General features: G+C 41.1%; 1 protein-coding gene across 12 annotated transcripts in view; it reads right to left on the bottom strand.

Moving 5' to 3' along the window:
* Positions 1 to 27,833, bottom strand: part of ZMIZ1 (zinc finger MIZ-type containing 1) — a 346,350-nt gene that overhangs the window by 197,390 nt on the left and 121,127 nt on the right. For 11 of the 12 annotated variants that reach the window (XM_040070534.2, XM_040070533.2, XM_040070545.2 and 8 more), the window contains exon 3: positions 22,423 to 22,505. The exons of the other annotated variant lie outside the window; for it this stretch is intronic. The gene's annotated coding sequence lies outside the window, so the exon portion shown is untranslated. The remainder of the gene's footprint in view (positions 1 to 22,422; positions 22,506 to 27,833) is intronic. 12 annotated transcript variants of the gene reach the window in all.

A 27,833-nucleotide genomic window follows, 5' to 3' on the forward strand; every position in this document is an offset into this window, starting at 1 on the left:
TGCCCACCAAAACTTCACGTCAGTCTGTAACTGTTTCAGCCTTTGTTGAAATATGTTCCCACTGAAAACCATCACTGCATCATCATTTGAGGCTTAACATAAGAGGTAACCCAGGCAGACCACTACCACAAAGTCCACGCTGCCAGCAGCCCTGCTTTTGGTTTACCTTCATATGTCAAGCTATCGCTCACAGCCGGTCAGCAGCTGCTCCGTGAGCAGCTCTGCCAACCCCACTGGAGCAGAGCAAGCTTCCGAGAAAGGGAGCAGGCGGCTTGAGGTGAAACCAGCTCAGGCGTCCCGAGACAAGGCAGGCTGCTCATGAATCACGGCCATTAGTCACGCTTGCACAGCACAAACACGGGAGCCGCGCAGCGGCGCGCCGCGCCGGGGACAGCTGCATGCTAACTGCTACAAAGGTGCTCATTAAAGCCCCCGTCTCCTTTTGTCTTTCGGGTCCCCTAGTGCTCCCACGCCAGCCTGCCTTTGAAAATTACACTTACCGCTTCCACGAAAGCCTTGGCTTTCGGAAGAATAAGGTGTGTTGTCTAAGCAACCTTTGGGACCCTTCCAAACAGCTCATGATAGCTGAAAGTCAGCGTAGTTGCAATATGCCGTACCCACGCTAATGCAGAAAACCCACAATGGTTTTGTTCCACGATGACAAACACATTTTAAACTCGCCTGTATTCCAGTGATGTCGTAAGCTAAAGACAAACCTTTTATTTATAAATATATACCACCCCTGCCAAGCTTAAATTCTAGAAAGACAAGAAGCAAAATATTGCTGTCTGTTAGACAGTGGGACTAAATGGCTTTCCTAAAGTCCCACACCTATCCCGGAAGTATTTTGTCTGTGCCTTAAGCACAAAGAACCCATCCCCAGGGTGACACCACAGGACATCCTGCTTTGTTGGCTTCAGCAACTCCATCAGCAATCCTCTGTCTGAAGAACTGCAGCACCTCATGCTCTAATCTAGTGCTGGAAAAGTGAAAAATCTCAAAACTGTTTGTAAGCCAATTAGCATCTTGCTAGCAACGCCTTCATATTTAATTGTATTTAGGACATAATTATCAGCAAAGACCTTAGTCGATACCCTCTCTGCTCCTACAAAGTCACTCCCAAGGAACAAACAGGAACAGCTTAGAAATATTATCCAGAGTAAGTTGAACCATGTGCACATTATATTGTATTCATGTCAGGTATGTTCTCTTTGTACCGTCTTCATTTTTTACTTTTTAAATTACTACATCACATGACATCTTTTAAAAGCTACAACAAATTAAACAGCTTGACAGAAATATTATTGGAGAGGAGACTCTTAGGTGTATGCAGGAGCACAGATTAGACTTACATATTTATCCTTTCTGACATTATAAAACAATTAAAAAGCAATCTTTCTCATGTTACTTTGAATGAAAGTGTTATTTTGTAATTAAAGAGCCAAGTCCTAGAATTAAGTGACTATCACCTGTAAATCTTAATTTCTCTCCCTTTTAAAAATTTGGTAGTGTGTTAGTAGCAAAATAGTTGGAAAATAGACTTGCTGTGTCCTGAATGGCATAGAAGAAATAACCTCGAAAAACAACAAAACAACCCAAAAGCAAAAACACCCAAAAACTTAGAAAAAAAAAAATATTTGCTCCTCCACGTAGCAACCGGAAGCACGTAAGGTTTTCCTGCCACTGACACTCAAATCCATGGAATGTCAACTATTAAACCCTGCAAAAGACAGAGCTGAATTCCCACAACTCAAGCACACTGCTCACCAAACGCAGCAGCGTAGGGAAGAGCTCAGGGAAGAGCTGGGTGTGAGGCAGAAGGCCCTTGTGACACGCAGCGTTATACAACAAGCTCTCCTGCCACGCGGACCAGCAGCCTCTCCGCACGGCAGCATCTGCCAGTGGCCAGGATGCAACCCAGTGAACTGGAAGGGAGAGCCTCCCGAGCCAGCCTCCTTCTCAGCGCCAAGGCGAGCATGAAGGGTATCAGAGCAAAATGAGAGGTGAGCTGGAACAAGAGTTTCATCACACAGAATAAGGCAGCTACTTTCCTGCAGCGGCGTGAGCTGCGCTCGTTAGCGTGTCCACGGGTTAACGGTTCTCACATTGATCAGCCGCTCCTGAGCGACAAGCCTGCCCCCAAGGAAACAGATCGCCGCCGCAATTAAAACACACCGTTTATACAACGATGCCACAGAAAGCCCCCCGCATTAATCAAAAAGAAAATTCTGCAAATGTTCACGTGTTGGGTTTTTGTGCGTTTTAGAATGCATTTGCAAAACTTTTCAAGGACCGCACGGCCACTCACCACATTTATTTAGCTGAATAAATAGCAAATTTCATGTTAGAAGGTTTTTGCCGCTTGGAAGGCGACACAGTGAATGCACTTTTTTGTAGATGAGTGGGCACCCAAGCAAGCTTATAAAGAAATCCCTATCTCCATCGAAGCCTGGTGTTCCAGAAGAAAAACTTTTATCTTTATTTCTGTTATTTGTTTTACAATATCTAAAAGACCCTCTGCCAGACACAAAAGCAAACTGCGACAAGCATTCTCCCAGCAGAGATTTATAATCTAATAACAGGATATGGCATAGGTGAAGAGACTTGTCCAAGGTCACACAGTAGACACACGCCACAAATAAGAATGTCAATGCCTCCTGACACTCTCTCTAGCCCTCTGCCATCTAATTCACATTGCCTTCCTACACCTTTGATGACAAACAAGCAAACAACCTACTTAGGGTGGCAGGAAGGGGATGTGTGTGATCTTTCAGATGAGTATGAGCCTATTTTGCTGATTAAATAAAAGGTTTCCATTTATCCTTAAATGGAATAGTTGCAGGCACAGTCTTTGCCTTTGCCACAGAATCAGTACATGTCATATCAATAAATTTATCTATAAAAGTATGTAAAAATCCTTTTATTTAAAGATTGATTCTTAAAAATGGAAAAATCTACACCAATTTTCTTTTCGTGACATTTGTTGCTGCTAATTTTCAACAGGAACATTTTAAGGAGAAGCATTAAAAAAAATAAGCATAACTATCTTCCTTCCCTGCCTGCCTTTGTTTACCATGTAAATTGCCACCCACACGCTTTCCCATATAGTGCACAGTGGGGTACTATTCACCAACACAGAGCTTCAGCAAATGCAGCTCCTGTCCCCAGCAGGAATAAGGTTGTGCCTGTTCACTCTTTAAGTCACGTAAGTTTACCTGGGGGTACCAGGAAAAAGAGGCCTGATAAGAGTCACTGAGCTAATCCGACTTACACCTAATGGACCTGAGGGTGGGGGAATGGAGGGAAATGCAGAGCACAAAACACACAGAGAACAGATCACCTCAGGAAAAGTAATTTTAAAACCATGAATTTATATTTTACTGGGGTTCCTTCATGACACACACACACAAAAAACCAACATACAAAATGTATACCCCAGTATGCATCCAAAAATGTGCCAAATCAAGAAACCAAAAAGTAACCCAAAAATTCCAGAACTACGTAGGTTTAAACTTCAAAACAACAAAAGAAAATTAAGAAATTTTCGAGGAATATCTTATAGAATATTACTTTCTTCCTTTCAAAAGGAAATATTCTTTTTATTCCTTTCCTTAACACATACTGTGTAACCTCAAAATCCATTTATGAAGTGCTGTCCCACCACTGCACACTCAGTGAAGGCACACAATGTTTCTCAGATAAGTGTGTCAGCATTTGTATTTTTATGCATCCAACACAACTCCCATCTGTGTGCCTGCAAGCTGGAGGTTTGTCACATGGGAAAGGAGCTCCAGGAGCAGCTCCAAGAGCTGCAGGAGGGAGGAGAAGTAGGGAAACCTTCCTATACCTCAGTCTTCCTTTGGGTAAAGTATTAGCAACCCCTAGAGAATAGAAATAAGACCTCTACAATGCTGTATACCACAGACCGCAAAGGAAAAAACAGAAACACACACCTGAGCTTTTCACAGGCTGAAGTATTTTATTCCAAGATCTCAATGCAATGCTACTGCAAGGGAAGACAAGTGCTAAAAAAAATCCAACCCACATGGAAGCAGCAGAGAGAAACAGAACCAAAACATTCTAGCATCCCCATCTGCAATATATCTCCGTTTAGAGGTCCACATGGACACACACGCACAATCAAAACCTCTACTTTCCATCAGAAGACAAAATGTTGTACAAACACGCATGTACCGCTACGTGCGCCCATTAACTAAAGCTACATTTACAGAAGAAGAAAAAAATCCAACCCTGACTTAAAACATACAAAAACTTAATGCAAAGTGTACGCCTGAGGATTTTCAAATATCACTTTTCCAGTTACATCAGTAATAACTTTTGTAATTTTGAATTTCCATGATGGGGGTATCCCTTGCAGGTTTCAATTAGTAGTCTTTACCGTCTGAAAGTCTTTACTTTAATCTAATTTTTTTTCCCCTGCAGTAAAATGTTTTGCCATTAAGCAAAATGGAGGATTAGGAATAATGACAATTAATGGAGCAAATGTTTGTATAATGAAATCATGCTTGTATCAGCAGGCAAAGAGAGAGACTCGGGACGGCCTTTCTCCACTCCTCATTCTACATGGTGCAGCTTCAGATATTACAGGAAAACAACTCAGAGCAACAGATTATCCTCTGGCTCCTGATCTGGCATTGTGTTTACTAAGGACACACAGAAGTGACATTACCCCAAGTGGCATGTTAGGCAAGCTTAGAACTTACATTTTGTTCTCCCTCTTTCTTTTTCACTCCCTTGAAAAGGTTTTGGGGAACATGGATTTTTAAGACTACCAAGGAGTTTTGTGGCCAAGGAATTTAGAAATTAAGTTGCCCATTGTCTAGATTCCACATTCTTTCAGGGAGACTGCACTGTGCTTTTAGATCTCTTTTCTGAAACATCTTCTTTTAACATCTATTTATGGTCATTCTTGTCTCAAAATGCTTTATTCTATTAACCAGAATGGACCTACAGATTAGACTACAGGCTTTCCGCCCACAGACGAAGTTTCACGGACAAGACGCAACAGTAACAGCCACCTTCCCACTTCCATGTAAAGAGTTAGATAGGAGGTACCCAGGGAGAACGCAGCTACTGAAAAATTTCAGAGCACTCCCTCAACACTCCACTCTTCAAAGATTCCTGCATTAGCTTTGCCCTAAAAGCGGCATCCCCTGCATGCGGGAGGCTGCAGAGACTGCTGAAATCTCCACAGGGGCAGAAATGAGGAAAGGCTGGTTCTCACTGACACTTTAATGCTGTTCGTTGTTTAAAGAATCAGGCCTTGCAGAATGCATGGAAAATAGCCTGTGCTGTAAGTATCAGTATTTAGTAAGGGTCACTTTTGCAGTGCCAAGGTAACAATCTCTGTATGAAAGAAGCTGTGCTCAGGAGCTTGAATGTTAAAATAAAGGTTCTCACTTTGAAGGGAAGGAAAAGTCAACAAAAAGCAAATTCAACCATCTTCAAAAGACTTCAGTGCGTAGCTCAGAAAACACCAGCAGAAGACAGATGCCTTTACCACAACAGAAGGACAAATGAAAATATGTATTGCAAAGGGGAACTTGCTTTCTTGGAAATTTTACTGTGCGTTTTAGAGGACTTTATTGCCACCTAGTCAGAAGTTAGCAAGCTTCAATCCAGCTTGATACCCCTTCAGTTTTAAAGCCTACTCTGGCAGACTTTCTTTAAAGGTTAAACACAATTTTCAGTAGGTAATTTCTGACACTTTGACAAAACCAGTAATGCGCAATATTGTAAAGTCTGGCTAAAGCAGTATTTCCAAGAGTTCTGCTTGTTTTTACCTGTGAAAAGGCTGTAATTTAATTTCTATCCTCTCCCTGAAAGTGACCAGGTAGCTACCCAAAACACTGCAACTGACATAAAGTGTGTGCACTTCACTAAATTTTACTTCTTTGCCCAATTAAATGATATCACCTTTATATAAATATTTGAGCATACCATGTTTATTTTAAAATGTATATATAACCAGGAAGGATTTCAGAGAAACAAACTGCTCTTCCATTCTCTTAATTCCCAAGTGCCTGAATAAGGGGTCAACTATATAATTTCTTCTTACTCTGTTTCCCCAGGAGATGGAAGGCATGGTATACACTCGGGGCTCTATTTTTCACATGCTTAAAAACTCCAACAAATTTAAGTTAATATGTGCACACACATGCATGAAGTATGCTTTCTTTAATTTAACCCTTCAATTATTTTAACTGGTTTTCCTTGGAGTCCCAAAGACACATCTAGATTTAGTTCACTTCTGCCAACATATCTGTACAACATATCTATTCAAAGTAGTGTGTGTTGCAAGATTAGGGGCTGCTTATGCTTTTACTTAAAACTGCTGATGTTAGTATCATGTAAGATGTACAGAAATCAGGACTTTAATTCTGGGGATAGGAACTAGGTTACACTGTAATTTACTGACACAGTCAGAGTATCCACAAAGGTAAGGTTTATATCTGCTCTCTCCCAAATCCTGACAAGTCAACTGCAAAACTGACTTGTGATAAAATTTACTTCTCTCAGCTATACACACAACAGTTTTTCTTTGGTCAATCGTGTGTGCCAGAATAACAAGAATTCTTTTTATGAATGGTGTTTTATAGTTCAAGTCTTCTGAACAACGCATTGAGTTAAACTATTCGGTTCAAACAAGTTCTTTCACGAATTTCAGCCATGTTATGGCTGGTTCTTCTTGAATGCTCCAACTAAAAGATTCATCATTCATAAACACACACTGAAGAGGTTACAAATCCATGTCTAACAGAAATTTGGGGGCTCTTTACCTTTTCCATGGGCCATTTCCTTACTCAAGGTGTATTACTGGACACAAAACATGCACTTACTATTGCTACTCCAACTACAATGCTGGCAGAGAAAGAACACTGTCAATTCTTCTTCAATTCCCCTTCTCCCTCCTTTAAGAAAAACCTCAAAACCCAAAAATATGTCTCAATGCACAATTTCAGGAAAACCTCTTAGGCTAGAATCCGTGGGACTCCCTCAGCCATTAACACTGTAACAAAGAAGCCCTGCTTACCCATGTACTTCAGAAAGTATCATGACCCTAAGCCAGATTTTATACTCTGATTTAGTTAATATTTTTGCATTACTCAACAGCTTTTACCTAGCCAGAGCACATTCTCAAGCACACATACCCAACAATGTGTTCTTAATTACTCTGTTGGTGGGAAAGTCTGTCAGGTTTCTTACCTTTTATTTTTAGCCACTTCCAAGTTCTTTTTGTCCAAGTCTGAACCGGGGAGCAGGGAGCATTTATTCCTATTAATCAATCAATGATGGCAGTGGTGGTGCACTCTAGTTTTTCATTCTGACTGCAAAGCAAAATTAAAAGCTATATTTTGCAAATTTACGCATTATAGATTGTAGCAGCAGCTGGTGGACTGCTGCTGAGACAGACCGTCTTTTCCCTTCCAGTCCCCTGTGACTGAGATGGAAGAATTACAGGACAGCACTAGCAGCTGCTGCTGCTGCCCCAGAAGCAGCAAGCCAAGGTCTCTGGAAAAATAATTGGGGAGGCGGGGGGAGGGAAGAAGGGGGACAAAGAAGTTGGGGAGGGAAAGGCACTGCCAAGGCTGGCGGCACAAACAACACGCTGCACCTTGCCCTCAGAAGAAACAAATGAGCTGGTTCGGGCTTCCTTCAGTAGACACAAGACTCTTAAGCCATTATGGGACTTGAAAACACTACCAGTTTTTGATAAGGACATTTACAGAATTAAGAAACAGGGAGAAAAGGCAATATTCCTTCCAGTCCGACGCTTGCAGCAGTTTGCCCTCGAATCCTCTAAAAATAAAGCGCGGTACAATGAACACACCCTTCCTTGCAGCTTCACAACAGAGTCATTCCATGGAGCACTCTACATCAGCACAGGCACAGTCTGCAAGTCAATTCATGCCCTGTCTGTCTCCTGTAAAACAGGGGTAACCAAATCCTTTCTCACACACACGTAGTCATGAAGATAAATAATTAATGACTCCAAGACACCACCGGTGTGAAAACACGAACAATCACTCATTTTTTAGACAGATTTGAAAGCAGAACCAGTGGAAATTATGCCCATTAAAAAACCCCAAACAACTGCTCAGTGGAAAAATCAGCTTGCTTACATATCTGGTCACTTAAGCAATGGCTTAGTGCAAGCAAGCAATGCCCATCTACGCTACTCAGCGCACTAAATATAAAGAGCATGTCAACAGGGTTGAAAAACACAAATACACTGACTGACCAAACCACATCCACCCACATCTGAAAACCTCAAGTTCACCCCAAAGCTTTCGTGTTTCCCAGTGGATCTCCCAGGTTCAGGCTGACCTCTGGGGTCCCACTAAGTGGGATGGCAACATGCCTCACTCCCTGTGAATGAAGAGCACCCTTTACAATAGTGACTTCCAGTTTAAGCAGAAGAGACCTGTGAATGCTCATTTTCAAGAGAGATAATCTGTTATAAAAAACACACACATGGGTCAGGTGCGCGTGTCTCACTGTTCCTTCTACTAAGGGACTTGAATGCAAGGTGCTACTTGGTCCAGTGGACACTGCTTCATTTTCACAGCAGTGGCAAAGACTTTCAGATAAGCCATAGAAGAGGTTATTTGAAGAAAACATTCAGCTGTTCCAAAAGAAAAAAGGAAATAAGCACTACTGCCACCACAACAGATGTAGCTTTCTATACCCTGTTTACAAAGACCGATTCAAAAGACATACATTATTAGTTTAATTCCTGCATGGGAGAATATGCTTCATTTTAAATATGTAGTTTATTTTTTAATTGGAGGACCTCTTTTCATCCAGTATATTTGTTCATTAAAACAAAGAGAAAACCAAAAACAGGAGAAGCAAATACCGAAACTTCTTTGAACTGATCTCATGCACATAAGCCAAGAAATACTTAAAGGTCAGAAGAAAGTACTGGTGGCTAAAATAGTTGGCATGGGTTTTGTTGTGTGTCAGAACCCCTCTCAAGATAAGCTGAGAACACTGTATGCAAAACCAGCACCATTGTAAGATGACACAGCCTTCTCTCAATGTTCGTATTTCGCATTCATTTTGGGAAGCTAAGCTCGTGATTGCTATCTGAAGAAACAGCTTTTGATATATCATCAATTTCCTGAAGAACATGTAAGTTTATTGAACTGGGGTTTTCAGACTCTTATCTCATTCAACAGTATTATGCCTTACTTCTTTAAATTTTTTTTTTTTTGAATACTGTAGTTAAAATATTGAGATGCTGGTAGAAGACAGTTACTTCCTCAAAATCTAACTACAGGTATCAGCTACTAAGATTATTAGGGACTCAATCTGTTTAGAAGTTTTTGAATAAAATTACATAAATCCTTCCTCCTTGGCATATTAGATCCTACATTGTTTCTAAACCCAGAGTGTTTAGTCAAAGTACTTGCACACAAGCCTCATTAAATCCACTACCAAAAGAATTTTTAATGCACGTAGGAAAGAAGTTTCAGCAATGCCAAACCATTTCTGCTGCTACAAATGCTTCAGAAGTCATGATTTCCAGGTGTTAGTGATGATAACGATTAGAACATATGTCCAGCATTTATGTCAACTTATAGCTGTGTGAGTAAACAGCTGAGGACAAGAAGGGTTAAATTACACAGAAACCTTCACTGTCTTCCTAAAAGCCTTAACCAGTTAAGGAACAGGGCAGTTTTTTTTCCTCCATAATTCATGAGGAAGGATTTATAGAATGGCTTGGAATATTGCCCCAAGACAACCAAGGCATGTGGCCTCAGAAGTCCCAGCATCATACACATGGAAATGGAGGATCAATAGAGACCAATAAATAGGGTACACTGACAATCTGCACCCGAAGCAGCCCATTTCTGGTAGGGATATCATGTGTCTCTATCCTGAAAATATCAGCCACGGCAGGCCCCTTCCTCAGCAGCAGTTCTCTCAACATCTCAGACACTCATATGTTATCTGAAGTTACTCATATCAGTGACCATACTGTCTCTTTCTCCTCCCTCCTTTTTGACCCAAAGCTGTTTCTGAACTTGACCTTCTTTCAGTCTCTCCAGTAAGAAAAAAGCCTTTGATTTTTCTCGCGTTTGGGCTCATGAAGGGGAGGTAGGCACTATCCACCGTTCTTTTCGTAAGAATGCTTTTTGCTCTCCTTACATCATCTCTTTGTCACTCATATTTATTTACCCACAATCCACTTGTTTCATTTATTTAACAGATCACCACACCTGTATCTTTCTTCCCCTCTTGTCTGGGAGGCTTCACAACACAAAAACGTAAGAAAACCATCTACTTCACGAAAATTAATTCAGCAGATGTTTCTCCTTTGCAGTAGTTACCTTGGTGTAAGTGGTTTTAGACCTTCTAAATATAAACACATATGGAGGTATTTAAGGTATTCTGTCATTCCCTTCTCTTTTCAAGACTGAGAAGTCTGAAGTTCAAGAACATAAGTTTGTTTCGAAGACAGCGTGGTCTTACCATGCACACATTTTCACAAGACACTTGAAATTGCAGACTGTGCCTGTACTTCATGTGTCAGAAACATACACAGAGCTTCTACACTTGGGCAATTACTTCACATTTCATGCAAAAGGCATTAGAAATATGACACCTGGGCTCACACATTTAGCCTGAAGCTTCAGGCTGAAAATGCACTTTGTGTGTATGTGTGAATGCACATTGTCCAAAAAAGAATCAACTGCAAGCCTACAAAAGGAAGAAAGAAGACACACTGCAAAGTACACCCCCTACATGAGAGAACATTACAGCTACAACTATTCTGTAGCTTGTACAGTATATTCATGTTACAAGTAGTAAATCGGGTTTGGATGTGTGCATATCCAAAATAATAAATTTACCAGCTATAGAAAACAAAGGCAAAACCTTCCCAAAAATGCTGGATGTTAGCACAGGTATATTTTTGTACCACTATCAAAACTGAATGCATTCCATTAAACTGTTTGCAGAAGTCAAGCTACATATTGGGAAAAAATGAGCAAACGTTGTTGATTTTCTGGCTTCACATATAAATCCAAAATGTCAAAGAACCTTTATTACTCAAAATCTTTAATAAGACATAATTTGAGATTAGTATCTATGGTCCTACACCACACTGTGGATGAAGGGAATAAACATTGAAATGAAACTCCACCACAAACCCTATTTCTAAAATACCTCCAGTCCATTGTTAAGATTAATTCCGAACAAAGAATTTTCATTCTACAAAAAACTGGAAAGTGAACCTGGTATCAGTTCAACTTTAAATAAACATTGACAATACTTTTTTAAAAAATTGACAATGGCTATTAAAAGGAAAGCTCTATTTTTGTCAGACCTATTATTGAGGTTCCCTACTGAGGAACATAATAAGTTGCTAGCTGATTACTTTATTGTGTAATTATTCAGAACTTATCACATACATATCGCCTAGTAAGATAATGTGGCTTGTCCTACAATCTTCCTATTTTCATGACAAGTCCTCACAAGAAGTTAGAGGCACAGATTAGTTTGGCAAGTTTCTGGATCAAAACAGTACGTGGCAATGCTTCAAGCTGACAGCAATCAAAAAAGTCACAACAGAGTCAAAGGGCAAGGACAGCGAAGCCTGTCCTCCAGATGTTTGCCTTCAGTGGGATGGAAGGAAAACAGGCTTTGGCTGTGTACCACCAATGAGAGCAGCAGGATTATTTCAATTGAGAAAAGCAGATGTTGAATTATCTAAAACTTAGTGCAAAAAGTGTTGCAGCATCAGCAAATACACTGAAAAAGAAGTACAAGTGGAATAGTAACATAAGCATCAGGCCACTGTGTGTTTCTAGTATGCACATATATAGCTATAAACTGCAATACCTGGTATACAGTATGCATTTGATAAACAACGAAGATCTCTCCCATTTGGAACTTTACGCTACTGCTTACTGCTGCACCATGATAACTAGCACACGTCCCTTACTTAGGAAAAGAAATCCTAGAAAATTTCCATGTTAATTCATTTAACTAAATAGCTGGAATAAAGTTCTCTTCACAAGCTTCTAGCCTTATGGCTTCACACATACTCCTCAAGACCAAAACTTACTTCTTGTGGCACACTAAAAGGAAAAATGTGACTGAAATCTATTTTTATGTACAAGCTTCTGGAGAGCTAGTATACAGATGTACATTTCTTGTACTTGCATATGTAATCAATATTTTACATTTTCTATTTTTACTGTAAAATGAGAGCTGACAGGAGTAACTGCTAACTGCGCAGATCACTGGAGACACACTCTGGGGAGTTCTTTGTATATGGACCTTTTTCAGGAAAGCCCACTGCCTTCAACTGAAAAAAAGCCCAGTATAAATGGTTGGACAGAACTGGCTTCCTGATACACATTTTAAAACAAAAGCTGGTGACAACCAAAGCAAAATCAAGATGAAAGGAGAACAGTACTCAAAATCGAAACTGAAACTTCATCCTCTGTGAAAGTTGCCTATATATATGAAAAAATAAGTTTAGTCTTTTCTCATTAAAAAAAAAAAAAAAAAAGCAGCATAGGCAGAGGATATTGAAGTAATTTAAAATACACTGAATAATATTTGATTTTTTTTTTTACGTACACGAAAGCAGTAGGAACAGAAAACATGCTGTTGTGGGTTAATGCAGTCATCCCTCTAAGTGGGTATCCAGTGGGCAGGGTACAGGAGCCAGGCTATGGTCTATAGTGTACTGCCTTTACTCCCCAGCACCCACAGTCAGACAGCAGTAGGAACACGAGCTTCCCTTCATGTCTGCTCATGGAGCTGTCATCCACAGCCATGTTTAACCTGCTGATCTGCCTTCACAGCCTCCTACAGCAGCAGGTCTGCCAGGCAAGGCAATGCTCCCACTGGCATAGCCAGCACTTCTCTACAAATACCAGTCCTGCCACCACTCCCTGGTAAGATTTTAATGCTATCTTACTTATCTTTTACAAGAAAGACCTGTAAAAATAATGCCCAGATGTCCAGTATCCTCACCACTCCTTTGAGCACTGGTCTGCAGCACCCAGGCTGAAATTTCAAATTAATTCAGGGAGCTAAATCATCATTTTCTAAGAATTTTCCATCACATGGATTGCAGCAAGAAGAAAACAGGTACTACCCTAAAACAAATAGGTCCATCTTCTAGATTAGAAGAAATAAAACTCTTCAAATAAGCCAACTGTCATTGGGGTTCCCCCCTCAACCACTTGGAGCACAGAAGGATCACAGCCACACACCCCATTTGTATGATGACCACTCTGTTATCTGAAAAGCAGGAACCCCTGACCAACCAGCATGCTTCCACTGCCATTCCCAGCACTGGAAGTTAAACGTCATTTCAACTTCACTTGTTGTCAGTGATCCTTTTTCATAATTTTTATTTTTAACAAATGTTCCCACCACTCCAAAAGCTCTAGTTTAAACAAAGTGAAAGAAAGATGAGGGGAGACTGGTGTGGTGAAATTTGTTATTAGACAGCTAGGCTACTTGTGTGATGATTATCTGTTTCTTGCAGAAAGAATGATCCAAAGCTGCTATTTACATGTTTAAACTAACCCAGCCCCGTTTGTCTCTAATGGTGCACAGAATAATCACGTGAACTATCTAGCTATCAGATCTGAATGGCAGCAACTTCTGCCAGAGGCAGCAATGAGGTGCTGAGAACACACGCTATTCACAGCCTAATACTCCCTCTAAACTCAACCAGAGCTGTCTGAATGATGACTACATTTAAAAAGAGGTATCAAAATCATTATGATGGGCCACACACGAGAATTTAGAAGGAATTTCTAAAGCACACAGGGGAGAGAGGCATTTATCTCCCTTAGTACAGTCAACCACAAGAGTGCCCCCTGCCTCTTAGAGTTAGGGATCTGCTCTGGAAACACCCACCTCGGAGCTCAGAACTTTCCATCCTTCTGGACACCTGCTAACACCAAATACCTGAGTTTATGCATGACTCTCAGTTGCTGTGATTCATACAGAAAGCCCCAACCCTCAGGACAGCACTCTCTCACCAGCCATTTGAGCCATCTCTATCTACTACTCCCCTTCCCTTCCCCTCTCAGTGTTTGCTGACCGTGCAGGCGCTGCACGGGTGATACTGGGATGAGACGGGAGGAACCTGGTGACCATTGTGTCATTTATTTTTTTTAAACCCCTAATCTACATATTTGGAGAGGCAAAGAAACAGAGAATATACGATTCACCCTTGACATTCCACCAGATAACTTCAATCCTGTAAAATGCCCCCTAATGACCTGAATATAATACCATGGTGTTACAGTGTCACTTGAATACTGCAGGGTACTTCCTCTGGCAGTGCAGTCTGCAGACTTAATATGTAATGTACAGGATTATACTGCCACTAAAATATTACTTAGTGCTGCTGAAATTTCAGATTAATTCAGGGAGCTAAATCATCATTCAACTCTGCCTTTGCAGAGATACATTCCCCTGGTTGTTTTAACAACAGTGATTTTAGAACTAGAGGGTTGTTACTGTCTCTTAAAGGCTTGCTCAAAAGGAGAAGTGGCCGCTAAACTGTCAAGCAAGCTAATGCAGTGATGCGTGGATGTTTGTGACTAAAAAACAGTTTGAGAAAAATGGGCTCAAATTTTAAGAGAGCTCATAGCAACATGGCTGATGAATCATTTTATTACTTAACAATAAGTTAAGAGACTAGCCCAGTTTTCTCTATATTTATATACATGCACACTCCTATGTTCCCATCCACCCCCCTCCCCTCCACAGATAGGAGATTTCATAATAATTGAGGGGACATATTCTTGATGAAGCCAATGACGCAACTGCTGGTAACTGATGAAACTGATCTTTGCCAGTTGAGGATGTGGCTTTCAAGTCATTCTGAGCTCCAGCTTTTCAAACCTAAATAAACAAACTTGAACTTTTTACAGCTCTGGGTTTCTTCTTCCTGAATAATTCCTGTTACTAATGAGTATCCTGTACTTTAAGGTAACTACAGCACTTCAACACTAAAGATGGGCCAATCCTTGCCACTGCATTAGAGCCAGTGTACACAATAACTTGCTTACATAGGAAGTAAGGGAAGACAAAAAACAGCGGACGGGCTAATCATAAAAGCAAGTTTCTATCCTCTGAATGTTTGCCCATTTTTTAACACTGTGTTTAGATTAGTTTCTGTTTTTCAGTTAAAATACCAGGCTGCTCACTTCTCCAATGAGGTTCCTCAAATCCGGGAAGCGTTCCCAAGATGTACTGAAAAAAATCCTCAAACCAAAACCCCCACAAAAACAGTGGTAAATGAGGAACAAGATAGGGCCAAACACACAGGCTGAAAACAACTTGTGGCAGTGAGTCTAAATTAGGAATAACCAAACCTTCTCCTTATTAAAACTGTTACCTACTTCCTCATTCATTAATATTGTCCTTGTTTACACTTGCAGCCAGGCCAAAGATTTTCCCCTCCCTCCAAATATAATTTCCTGCTATTGACAGACATGTTCAAGTGCTGGACGTGTGTATGTCTACATGGCATAGTGCAGGCAGAGGCGAGCCTTCTTGGCCACTATCCAAGCCAGCTGTAAATGAGCCAGCTCCAAACTGGAAGCTGTGTAAGCACAATTAGCACAGCAGTAAGCCTGATCTAACACATCCTGCCAAGAGACCGAGCTTATTAGCTCGAGCTCAACACAATGCGAACGATGGATACGGGGCTTCTGCTTTGGCTCCACGCAGAATGTGAGCAACTGAAGACAAGCACATCAAGCTCGTATCTGCCCACAAGACATGGTGTAAGTACATCTTCTCTTGGGGCATGCCCTCTGCTGCAAGCAGTCTGCTTTCCCTCTGCATTAACTCCCAAAATATCCTGAGCGCTGTGAGCAGATGGAGGGAACAGGGGTCTCCAGGTGGGAACTTCTGAGGCAGCATAAGAAAAAAGGCACCAGGCAAGTGTTTAAGCACCAGGCATCAAAAAGGCCAAAGGGAAAGGTGAGGGAAAGGCAGAGCAAAGCACTGCAAAGCAGAGAAAAGGACTCTACAAACTGATGAAGAGCACTCCACTTCTGGCTTCTATCAGGTCCAGAGCAATAATGACCAAAAACCATTACCATACTGTAGATGTTGAACGGGTTCTGCACAGGTGCTCTCACCGACAAACAAAGAATTCACTGTTTTTGGTGGACATTTGAACAGTCCAAAAGGGGAATGTGCTCAGAGAATGAAATCTGTTACCAAGAAACTAATATACTCCCCTGATGCCATAGATTTTATTAAAGAAGCAGTGTCTAGCAACAGTAGTATGAGAAACTTATAAATTCAGAGCAAAATCAGACAAAAATCAAAGGGTAGCAATGAAAATCATCAGGGAAAAAGAAAAAAAAAAAAAAAGGCGTATTTTAAGAAGAGAGCCTGAAGAGACTGGGAATGTTTACATTTAAAAGGACAGTAACAAAATGGTCATTGCTAAACTATATTTAGCAGAAACCAACCTATACAAGTTAGTGAGCTTCTGCCCACCCAGTAATAGAGCACAAGGGCAAGAGGAAATTCCACTGAACTGCCCCAATCAAAGGCAACAAAGGAAACACCTTATTCAATACAATTATTGTTGCATTCTGGGTTAACAGACTATTCTGTAGCAAACACTTAGTATCTTTGGAAGGTGGTGTTCATGCCTGTTTTCCTTTTTCCTCCCACTCTACTGTTAAAGGAGTATTTTTAGCTTTCAGTTTGAGCTTTCTGACGTATGGGACAGGTATAAGCAAGAGAGAGAAGGGATCCCACAAGGTGTGGCAGACACTCCTCCACACATTCATATTCTGCAGATCAACTAGTTTTATTTTGACTTCTGAGATTTTTAGATTACATTGTGTATATGGAGGTTTTCCATGATTTGCTAGCTTAAAATATTCTTTTAAAAACACTTTGTTTGAGCTGTGGTGAAGACTACACATTCTCAGCAGAGTACAAGCAGTTTATGTACTTGTCCTTGTCCCTTGCCTGATCATCACTTTGGGTGATACACCTGCTGGCATTTCACACAGAATTTCTCACACTCTAGTAACACAGATCTCAGTCATACATATCTTTATGATTCAAGGCAGCATTTGAATCACTGATACTTGCTTCAAAGGAGTGTTTTTCTTCCCTTTTCCCTATCCTTTCATAAACTTCTAAAAACATTACCAAATCAAACCAAATTAATCACACCAGGTTAAGAGACAAAGACAAAAGAAAAACTGAGAGCTGAGATTACACTTGTGCTGTTCTTTTGTCTTGAGAAGGAAATAATTTTCTCTCTCTATTCCCACTTAAAGGCCTGAGAAAGAAAGCTATGTTGTCAGAAAGATCAAGGCCTAATAAAACGTGTGAGAAACCAGTTATACCTTGAACTTACTAGCTTCAAGGAGGTGAAATAGAGGAAAGTAGTTAAATAGTATTTGGTATGAAACATTTAAAAATACACAACAGTATGATTATTGTAGGTTAATTTAACCTTATGTAGATTTTTCAGTCATTTAAAAATACATATGTAACCCTCGACCATCGTTCCGACAGCGACAACTGTTCTGAAACAGGATCTCAACTTACACATGCATCTAATATATCTAAAATATACAGTACACATAAGTGCAGGGTATAAAAGTCAAATAACCATTCAGTCCCTTTACTTACACATACTTTCAGTGAAAAGATAAAAAATCTTGGCTTATAAATCAGCTGATCTAAAATACCCTGAAAGAACACATTTCTAATAGCCAGAAGGAAACACTGGGGAGGTTGACACAATTGAGGGAAAAAGGGAGGGTAAAGAAGTAAAATATTTGCCAGTTAGCTCTGAATACATTTGTATTGAACAAAAATAAATACTCAATCTGTGTATTATTTCTTTTGGAAATATGTCTTTGCAGAGAGGAATGCAAGTTAGCATCCTTTATAAGGCCATAAGAATCTTGTACATACCACCATAAAGTAGCTCTAGTACAGGATTCAGCAATCTCCCACGCAGTGACACAATAAACAATCCTTGAATACTGATTTTATTTGGTCTCCCTTCAAAGCAATACTTACTTACTTAAAAAAAAAAAAAAAAAAAAAAAAAAAGAATAAAAAGAGAAAAGAATCAGAAGCCATCTGCCAAAGGAAGTACCTCAGACTAAAAGACGTGTCTACACTCACTATGTGTACATTGCTTTCTGCTTAGACAAAGTAAAACCAGGATAGATTGCAATGTGTCTGCAGAAGGTTCTTCTATTTTTAACTAATACTGTCCTGCCAGTATCAATTCGTCCAGATAGAAAATCCTTCATTAAAAATATAATTTACTTTGGTTGCTCTCCACTATGTTGAAGTGACATCTTTCCCAATCACTGTCAAAGGCCATTAGGAACCCAGAGCTTTTGAGAACAAGTTGCAACCATGACTCCCATTAGCCTGCCTAAACAGAAGTTTCCTAAGGTGGCTTGGGAATCCTTAGATGGGAAGGGGAAAAGCCAAAGGGCATGAAAAATAATATTTGGATATACATAGTACAAAATTATAAAAAAATCTTTGCACTGTCCCATACAGGCACGAAGTGGCAAACCAGTGAAATACCCTATGGAAGGAGACAGAAATCTGGAACATTTCCAAAAGGAAAGAAAATTCTTATACACTATTTTTGCTACCTAAATAGGTGACATTTTTCACCTGAAACTTGGTGCTACAGCTTTTTACTGAAAAGTACAACACTGAAGACAACTCAAGCAAGAAGTTACCAACATTTTACACAGCTATACACATTTCTATGTGTCCACCTGGAAGAAAACCCCACACACACAAGTAGATAAGCTCAAATTAAAACACAGTTTGTCTCTGGACTCATGGCTTACTTTTACAGAACATGACTTATATATACCAGAGTATTTATATTTAAGCCAATATTTGAAACTATGTTTTTCCCTACAAACTACAGTACAATAGTTTCAGAACAACTTCTTAGCTTCATCCTATTCCCTTCTCAATCAACTGCTCTAGCTAGAGACCAGTAGAGTAGGAGTTAATGTGACAATCAGACATCACAAAATTTATTGAAATAAAACATAAGACGTACTTTATTAACATAAACGATTCTAGACTTCATACATTTCAACACTAGGGGAATATAATTTAATAGTCAGTCACACTTAAACAGAGAATTCGGAAAGTTCAGTAGGGGACAGGAGAAAAGAATGAAGGAGCCCTGTCAAAGCGCAGAAGCCAAGCCCTTGCTCAATTCCAGATACTCATACTCCTCCTCAGAGCGCCACTCTGGGGCCTGAAGTTGGGAAAAAAACAACTCTACTGCTTCATACTTAAAAGGGAAGCTCAAAGACAAACTATGCTGCCTTTCTGGAACTTCTGAGCAATAAATAGTCTGACTCAGCAAGAAGCCTGTCTTGATAAGGTTATACACCTCCCACTGACCACGTCCTGAGCAGCCTCACGGAATACACAGGCTCATTGCTGCGGGATTTTTCACAAAGGTAACCTGAAGCAAGCAGTTCCTATCTGTGGCCACTTGTTGCCAGCTCCTGTTGCACTGCCTTTGCCTTACCCCTCCTGGTAGTGCCAGAACAGCTCCATGGTGCTGTGCACGGAACCGACCTGGTTAAGCTAAAACTAGTCCATTCATCCTCCCCCTCCCTCCCCATTTTTGCCAGGTTCCTTTTAAAACAGATACATTCTCTGCCCTTGTTCAACAGGCAGCCTGGCTGGAAGGGGAAGGGAGGAGGAGAAGATGCAGCTCTGCCAGCCCACCTTGCACTAAGACATAACATATCCATGGGATTACGGGCACACAGAGGCCCTCATAATCCCAGTTTAAGATGGTGTTTGCAAAGTCTGAAAAGGAGCATGAACTACTCCTACAGCTGGATGGAAGAGGTTTGCATAATCTTATCCCTCACATCCCAGGAGCCAGAACTAATTCTGTGCTTTTCTGATTTGACTTGGGGATTCTACACTACCACAGCAGGACACAAGAAATGGCTCTTCACTGTAACCTTGTCTGAGTGCTCATCTTTTGTTTGCATTACTCTGCCTTGCAAGATGACAGCTATCAAGTCAGATTACTGAATGCCACTCACAGTGACACATGCCAAAAGTAAACCATTAAGACCATCTAAATAAGAGCCAGGATTAATATGTAGGTTGCCAGGTATTACATCTAGTAAGAAATAATTTTAGACAAGTTCAGCAATTAAAAAAAATACTAAATATTTTAACTTAATTCTTAAAATTCACTGGACTAATCAAATAAAAACTCTTCTGAATTCCTAAAAAAACCCTACATTTAAAGTGTAATGAATTTAGACTGCCAGGGGAAAAAAAAAAAAAAAAAAAGGGTTAGGGAGGAGGGAAATACAGCAATATTTTTAAAATTCTCCTAACCCCCACTGTTTTTTTCTGTGTGTTTATGAAGCCTCCGGAAATACCATGGCAAACATTCCAGCCCTACAGCAGTGAGGCCACATGACCCAAAGGCACAGCAAGGAACTTCTCTCCCAAGTTTCCTTACGGTACACAAAAGTGATTTTTATTTTATTTTTGAAAATGGGGATCCAAGTCTAGGGAAACCTCCAGGAAATTTTCAAGAGTACAGTTGTAAAAACAGAGTGTTTCTTGATGTGGTGGGGTTTGGTGCTGTGTTTCCTTTTCTTATTTATTTGCTACATTTCTATGCCTGCACATACTATTTTTATTATCTAAGACCAGCATCTTATACCTATATTCAGGGGCCATTAAATACAGTATATCATATAAGTCACCTCTAAAAACCACTTGTAATGTTCTCTAAATCTTTGATTAGAGTTAAAATCTGTACTGCTGTATTTCTTAATATAGTCATGATTTTTTCCTGGCAAAAATTATGGCACTTAAAACCTCTCCCCCTTCTTGTCTTTCAGGATTATTTCAGCTAGCACTGTTAATGAAAGGATTTATGCAAATGAGCTTTGCTAAACACTATGGAAAAAATACTCAAAATCTGAACCTGAATCACAACCATGCATTTTTACAAACAATCATGTGTACATACCTGGAAGTAACTGAAATGTAAGAGCATTGATGAATCATAATGTAATAAGGGAGTATCAGAAATTTGTGGTTGTCATAGCAGAAGAGCATTGGGAAGGAAAACAGTCCTGCAGTAGAAATGCACAGCAAATGGCAGGCACTCACCACAGACTTGCTTGGTAACCATGTCAGAAATGCTTTTAATTATCAGAGGCAAAAGAGGGATGGCATTTCTGCTGGAAGCAAGTTTTACACTTTAGTCTTTCCACTTCCTTCTCTTTCAGCCTATAAATATTAGTCTTACACATTTTTTCTCCCATACAGCTCTTGAAAAGGTTGAGTTTTTCAAGGCTGAGAGCAGACAGAAATGTTCATCAAGAAATGCCTTGGGGTCAACTGTCTGTAACTCATCAAAGTGCAGCACTGAAAATATGGATGGGGTGGACTATATGAGTACAGTAAAGCAGATTTAAAATAATAATCATCATCATCATCATCATCATCTATATTCTGATGATCAGTAACATTTTTTCTTTTTGGAAATGGGTGCAGTTATGCACACCCAGTGGTGATGGTCACACGGTACCGACTCCCCCCTAATTTCAGGTACATTCAAAACAACTACAGATGCATGGAAGTGTCTTTAGTGCTATTTCCCAATATATGGAAATACCGCTAAGATATGACAAGGAGCGAAAATAGAGAAGACCCACACAGCAGTGTAAGGAGAGGCAGCTGGTCCACAAGAAAATTATGATGTAGACCAAATTCTTGAGAAGCAATGAACTACACTGAAAATAAGGCAGAGATCAGCTTACCTATGACTTTATAAAGTACTTAAAAATATCTTTAAAACCCCCCAAAACCAAAGGAAAAGCAGCAACAGAACAAGCCTGCAAAGATTATTTTTCTTAAGTGAAGGAGGAAACAGAAACCCTGGAGTGCCCACTGTGCTTTTTTTAAAATTCAGTACAACAGCTAGACATAAGATATTGAACACATTATTGAAACTACTGTTCACTTCTACTCAGGGATTTCTGCTTAGTTTATTATAAATGCACATTTATTGGCAGCAAGTAGAACATATTATTGCTCTGTTTTATAGCTCGAATGGCTCACGCAAAGAGTAATTTGTTTGTATTCTGCACCAGGATCAATACTGTACCAGGGATACCCAAGGAATGTTTATGCTAAGGGCTTTGCTTGCAGTGTTTTGTTGTTGCAATCAATTGACCAAACAGTGGTGCTTCTTAAAACAACAAATAAACTATGATAGCAACCAGATCAGCCATTCAAGCATCACACACGACACAGTGTCAAGAAAAAGAATGGAGGCCCACAAGTGTTTTTACTGCTTGATGATACACACAGCTTTCCTACCTGAATATTTTCCACTGGTCTTTCTTCCTCTCAGTAGCTGGGGACTGTTTCCTCAATGCCCTCACATAACAAGATCCATTTTCCTGCAATCAAAATACAGACACATCATGCTGCCATTCTCCTGCAGAACACAGCAGCATTTGAATCAGCTCAGTGATTCAAAGACCTGAAAATGAATTAAGAGCATTTAGGAGTCAAACAACCAAGCCAGGAGGACCAAATCTGAGGCTGGGTTAGGGTTCCAGCCCAGCTCTTGCCACCCCCAAGTTTCTGAGTCTCACTGAGCAGTTTAAGTATTACAGGTTTTCATGCCTGTAACAATGAAATGAGGAGAAGATAATGAGAATTCTGCAGAGGTTTATATCAAAATTTCCTGAGCCAAATGGTAGGGGTTTTTTTTCAGTTAAAGGTCATGCTGAAGTCTCTTTTATTCTCTTTATAAAGGGTACTCACTGACTATTGTGAGCTAAGTGCCATTAAAAAAGATAAACCAACCCCCAAACACTGCTTAAAAAAATACACCAAAATACCTCAGAAACACCATCCTCTCTGTAGCAAAACATAACAAGTTTATGGATTACACTGGCACAGCACTGCAACTTCTAGGAAATGTTTTTTTAATTATAAAGAAAGATTGCAAAGGGAGACAGGGGAATGTTTACGGGTAGTCTGTATTTTGTTACATGCTGTTTCAGCAGGCAGACAAGGTGTCCTTACAGCACTATACCACCAGGCTCCAAAACTCAGCAAATATTGAGAAAAGTAACACAGTGACTACATTTTGCCTCTCTTTTGACTGACTTCCAAGTAACTTACACACACACACAAAAAAATTCCATTAAGCATGAAAAAGCACATACTACCGGAAAAAATCCCAACAAAACAAAAAACAACACAGCAAACCCCACACAATTTGCAACCAGTCCAGGTTCCTCCCTAGCGAGCAGCTGTGGGAGCAGACACTTTCATAACAACTCAAATGATGCAAAAGTCACAGGTGACTTAAAAAAATTGCAGAAGAGAAGCCTCAAGTTATTACAAATAACTTGTTAGTTGCATTCAATGTTTGTTCTGCAGCCACGTTTATCCTTTTCACTGGTAATTCGCAAAGAATAAAAACATGACTGAAAACCTTCTTAGAAGCAGTCATCCCACCCCAACACATCCGGCGTCACCAAGGGACTGTCTGCTTCCTACTGGGACACTGCTGGTTTTCTCGTCTCACAAAAGGCAATTTTAGAGAAGTTACATATTGACAAGTAGCCTGGGTGAATGATTGGCTCTAAGGCCTCATTGAACTGTGAACGTTTTCACCCAGAAAGGATTTATTCTCATCCAGAAGTTTTCCCCAGTGCTTTTCTTCTGCTTATGCAAGGCAGGAAAAACACGTTAATCGATTCAAATTTAGTATGTGTTAACATGACTTTCTCAGCTAATGCAGACTGGTCTTTAATGAAGTTGCAATTAGTTACTTCAGCTTGTTTCTCCAAAGGAAAAACTTTTTTTCTGCCTGCCCCAAGATCTGGATACCATTCCAGGTGTAACTGGATTGGACTTTTGTCAGATCAGGCTACAGCGCTTACCCGGACGCTTGAATTTTGCCTCTCACTCCTCTCTCCCGGACTCTTACTTCCAGCACTGCATTTGGGCAGCTGGCATGCTTAGCTGGAAAGGGGGAACTGATTTCCTTCAGCATGTTGTCTCATAAACAGCTGTGCCAACACAACACCGGGAGCGAGCCCAAGACAGGAGAGATCAGCCCTGGTGGCACAGGACAGGACCAGAGGCTGTTTCAACCAGCTCCGACAGCACTGCTGCAGCACACAAACCCAGAGCTTTGCCCCTCCTCTGTGCTTTATTCTGCCCATCTGTAAAACTGGCACCAAAATTCCTACTTTGTTTTATAAAGCGCCTATTAAAATAAAAGGGCTATCCATTAACATTTCTGTGAATTCGCATTACCGACCACCCACCCCTTTCATAAGCCAGGTCCAAGCCGATCCTAAGGACACTGGCACCGTCCCCACCAGCGTCTGCTCCCTGCTTTCCTCCCCCTCACAACCTGCTCAGGGCTCGTACAGTGTTCCCCCACCACTCCAGCCTGCTCCGTGCCCCCAGGCCAGCCCCAGCTCTGCCAAAACACTTCACAGGGTCCTGCTGGGAACCGCGATCAGCTTCTAAAAATAAAATCAGCTTCTTAAAGCCTGGTCCCTTCTCTCATCCTGTTTCTAGAAAGATCCCCAAAGCTCTCACTGGCAAACTTCGGGGGTGGCGGGCTACCCCTGAAAACGGGAACAGATGTTAGAGAAGGGTCAGCTGGAAAGCCCTTCCCCCCGGCTCGCCTCGGCCACCCCCTCCAGGGGCGTTCCAAGCCCCGCTGCGGCACAGAACTCGGTGCTGCGCAATTCCCAGCCTTTCCCACCGTCACACCTGGGCCCGCAGCCGCCCGAGCGGACCGCGGGAAGCACCAAATCCTTCGGGCAAACGCCGGCAGGGTGCTCAGGGAGCTGCGGGCCGCCCGTGGGGCAGGAGGAAGGAGGGGAACGCTCGGCCCGGGAGGGCTTCCTGCTCCTCCAGAGCCTGCAGGGAGAGGGCAAAAACCCACGGCGTCTTTTGGCCGCAAACGCTCCTTTGGTTACGGAGCGCTGGATGCCCGCAATGATGGACACTTTGCGTTAGGCTCCTACAGTGATGCGTGTGCGGGGCGCTACAAGAACCCTTCCTTGCGAGCGGACAGATCACACCGTAAACATCGGCTCTGTGAAGGAGCCGAGCTGGACAGGCCAGGAAGGCTGAGGGGGAGGAAGGAGAGGCTGCCAGCGATTTTATCATGTCCCCTGCAGCACCAGGAATTTCTCCTAAAGCCAGCGCTCCAAAGTATCATCATCACAGAAAAATTTCAGCTTTCGGCTCTCTGCTTGTTTTTTAGGATTTTTTTTTTTTTTTTTTAAGGGATATATTTATCTCTGGGCTTTCAAAGTTCAAAACCAAAGCTGTGAAAATAAACCCTGAAGATTCAAATAATAGCAAAAAGCAGCACAAGAATCCTCCAAATCTATTATTTATATTTATATATATATACACACACATATATATAAGGGAAACATCCAGAGCAAACTGTGCAATACAAGTCTTAAAATTAAATCATATAAAAAATACTGTAAGGGGGGAACTGGGGGAAATCCAACAGGGAAGTAACAAGGAGTATATCTTTAAGTCTCCTAATCTCAGCTGTATCACTGCAATGGACTTAGGTCAAGCACAAAGAACTTTCCCTACTTTCTCATCATATCCTGGTCCCACATGGTGGTTGCCAGATTTTTGAGACAAGTTTATAATAGATCTCTCTGGACTATCACAGATAGTCCTGGAATCCTGCTTCTCTTCCTCAGCCTTACCCTCTGTGGAAAGCAAGAACGACCCCAGGGTATGTCACTGTCTATACCTCAGCACTTAGCCTGTGCTGGACTTAAATAACTGTAAATAAATCAATCTCTAAAGGTAACCAAGACTAAACCCTTCAGTTTCCATGCACAAAATATCACTTGGACTCCACATACCCAAACAAAAATGAAGAGAGCAAATAGAAAACACCCGAACAGAAATTCTTGAAAAACAAAAATACTGCTAGGATAGACAGCAAAAGAATGTTGTACAATCTTCCTATGGAAATGCATAAGGCAGGTGCACTTTAGGGTATTTTCCTGCTTTCACAAATTATTTCCAAGTTCCAACATTATTCTCCTTTAACTGCAGATTACGCTCAAATTCAAAATTCCTGTAAAACCACAGCATGTCAGCAATCCCAGCTTCTCATTTATCCACAGCTGTAACTGGGTCATAAGTGAAGAACACGAAGTGCTGCTCTTCCCAAATAAGCTTACTGGTCACCAAGTGCACTTCTGCCATGTGAAAACATTAACAAACTTCTACCGAGAGTTTAACTATTATATGCAGTCCTTATTAGGTATCATAGCCCTCTATCAGGACTTTTTAGAAACTTGGGCTTTCTTGAAATTCTAAAGCAACTCAAAATCAACAGTGACCATATGGCTGACAAGCATCAGATGCCACCCACAGTGGCAAAGGAACAGCTTGCTACTTCAATAAGAGAAAACAACAACAACAAAAAAGTTGTTCAACTAAGTAATGCAAAATAGGTGAGGGTTTTGGGGAGGAAAGAAGAGAGACTAGTGTCAGTGCAGGTTGATGTGTTCCTTCTGGGGCAGGGCTGCAGCTTCTGACTGCCTTCAACTTTGCCTACAACTAGACTTGGTCCTCAGTAATCCTTATTAAAACAAGAACCAAAAAACACACAGACACATCACACCAAACTGCAGCAGCCACATGGCTGCAAAATACAGACATTTATCTGATGGAACAGACAAGATGCACACTCCTTCCAAACACAAGGAGCTGAAAGCCACAGAAAGTGGCCAGGCTGCCCTGGAGCCTGCCATGTGCCTCACCTGGCAGCACCTGACACATCCTCCTCCCTGCCCTGGGGAGCCCTGCAGTCAGCCTCCTGCCTTCATCCCAGCAGGGCTCCTCACACCCTGCAGAGTTCCAGGAGAAGCCTGGGCCAGCACTCCCCTTTCCTCCTGACACCGTTTGTTCCCAAAATAGAAGAAGCAGGTTCTTGTAGAGGGCTATGGCTGCATGGAACAGCGCAGCCACTCAGACACTCAGTCAAACCGGTGGCTCCTGTATCACATCATTACTACAACCAGTCCTCCTAGGAGATTTCTCAAGCTCATCCTGTTAGGCAGAATGCTACAAGAGTACAGCAAAGTAAGAAAGAGTCACAGTAATAAGTATGTAAATTTTGCTTGTGTTTTTTCCCATCTTCTTTCTCACCAGAGCGTAGAAGCAAAAGCTTTGGGTTTTTTGCCACCATTTTCTCAATTAGTTTCCCAATTTAAAAAAACAACTACCCTTAGTTTTTTCTCTGCAGAAACAGAAATGAAAGCCTTCTCAAACTTGGATTTCACATTGTTTCAAAAAAATAAAACATAACTGAAGTACACATTTTCTCAGCTGTAGAAAGCCATGAATTTGCAATTTCCTTATTTTGAGATGGAAAGGAAAGGGCCAGGTTGTTGTCATACCCTACGCATTCAAGGCTGAACAGCAGCCATTTGCAGTATCATGATCTCCAGTTTAGAACAACAAAATCCTTCTCTTCTCCCAGGTTGTTCCACAAAAACCTAACTAGTGAAAGAACCGCTTTTCCAATCCTGTTCTCTTTTTCAGGCTGCATCTAAGATGGGTCCAGTGCACCTAAAAACAGGGTGTGAGTAGGCCAAGATTGCCGTAGTCCTTGTCTCTGCTCTCTTGGCACAGCCCTGGAAACCCTGAAGCCCCTGGCACTGCTGCACCCCACTCTCTGTCGCAGCCTCACACCCCAGAGT

Source organism: Hirundo rustica, chromosome 8 (genome assembly GCF_015227805.2).
Source record: "Hirundo rustica isolate bHirRus1 chromosome 8, bHirRus1.pri.v3, whole genome shotgun sequence".
In the NCBI taxonomy this organism is placed as follows: Eukaryota; Metazoa; Chordata; class Aves; order Passeriformes; family Hirundinidae; genus Hirundo; species Hirundo rustica.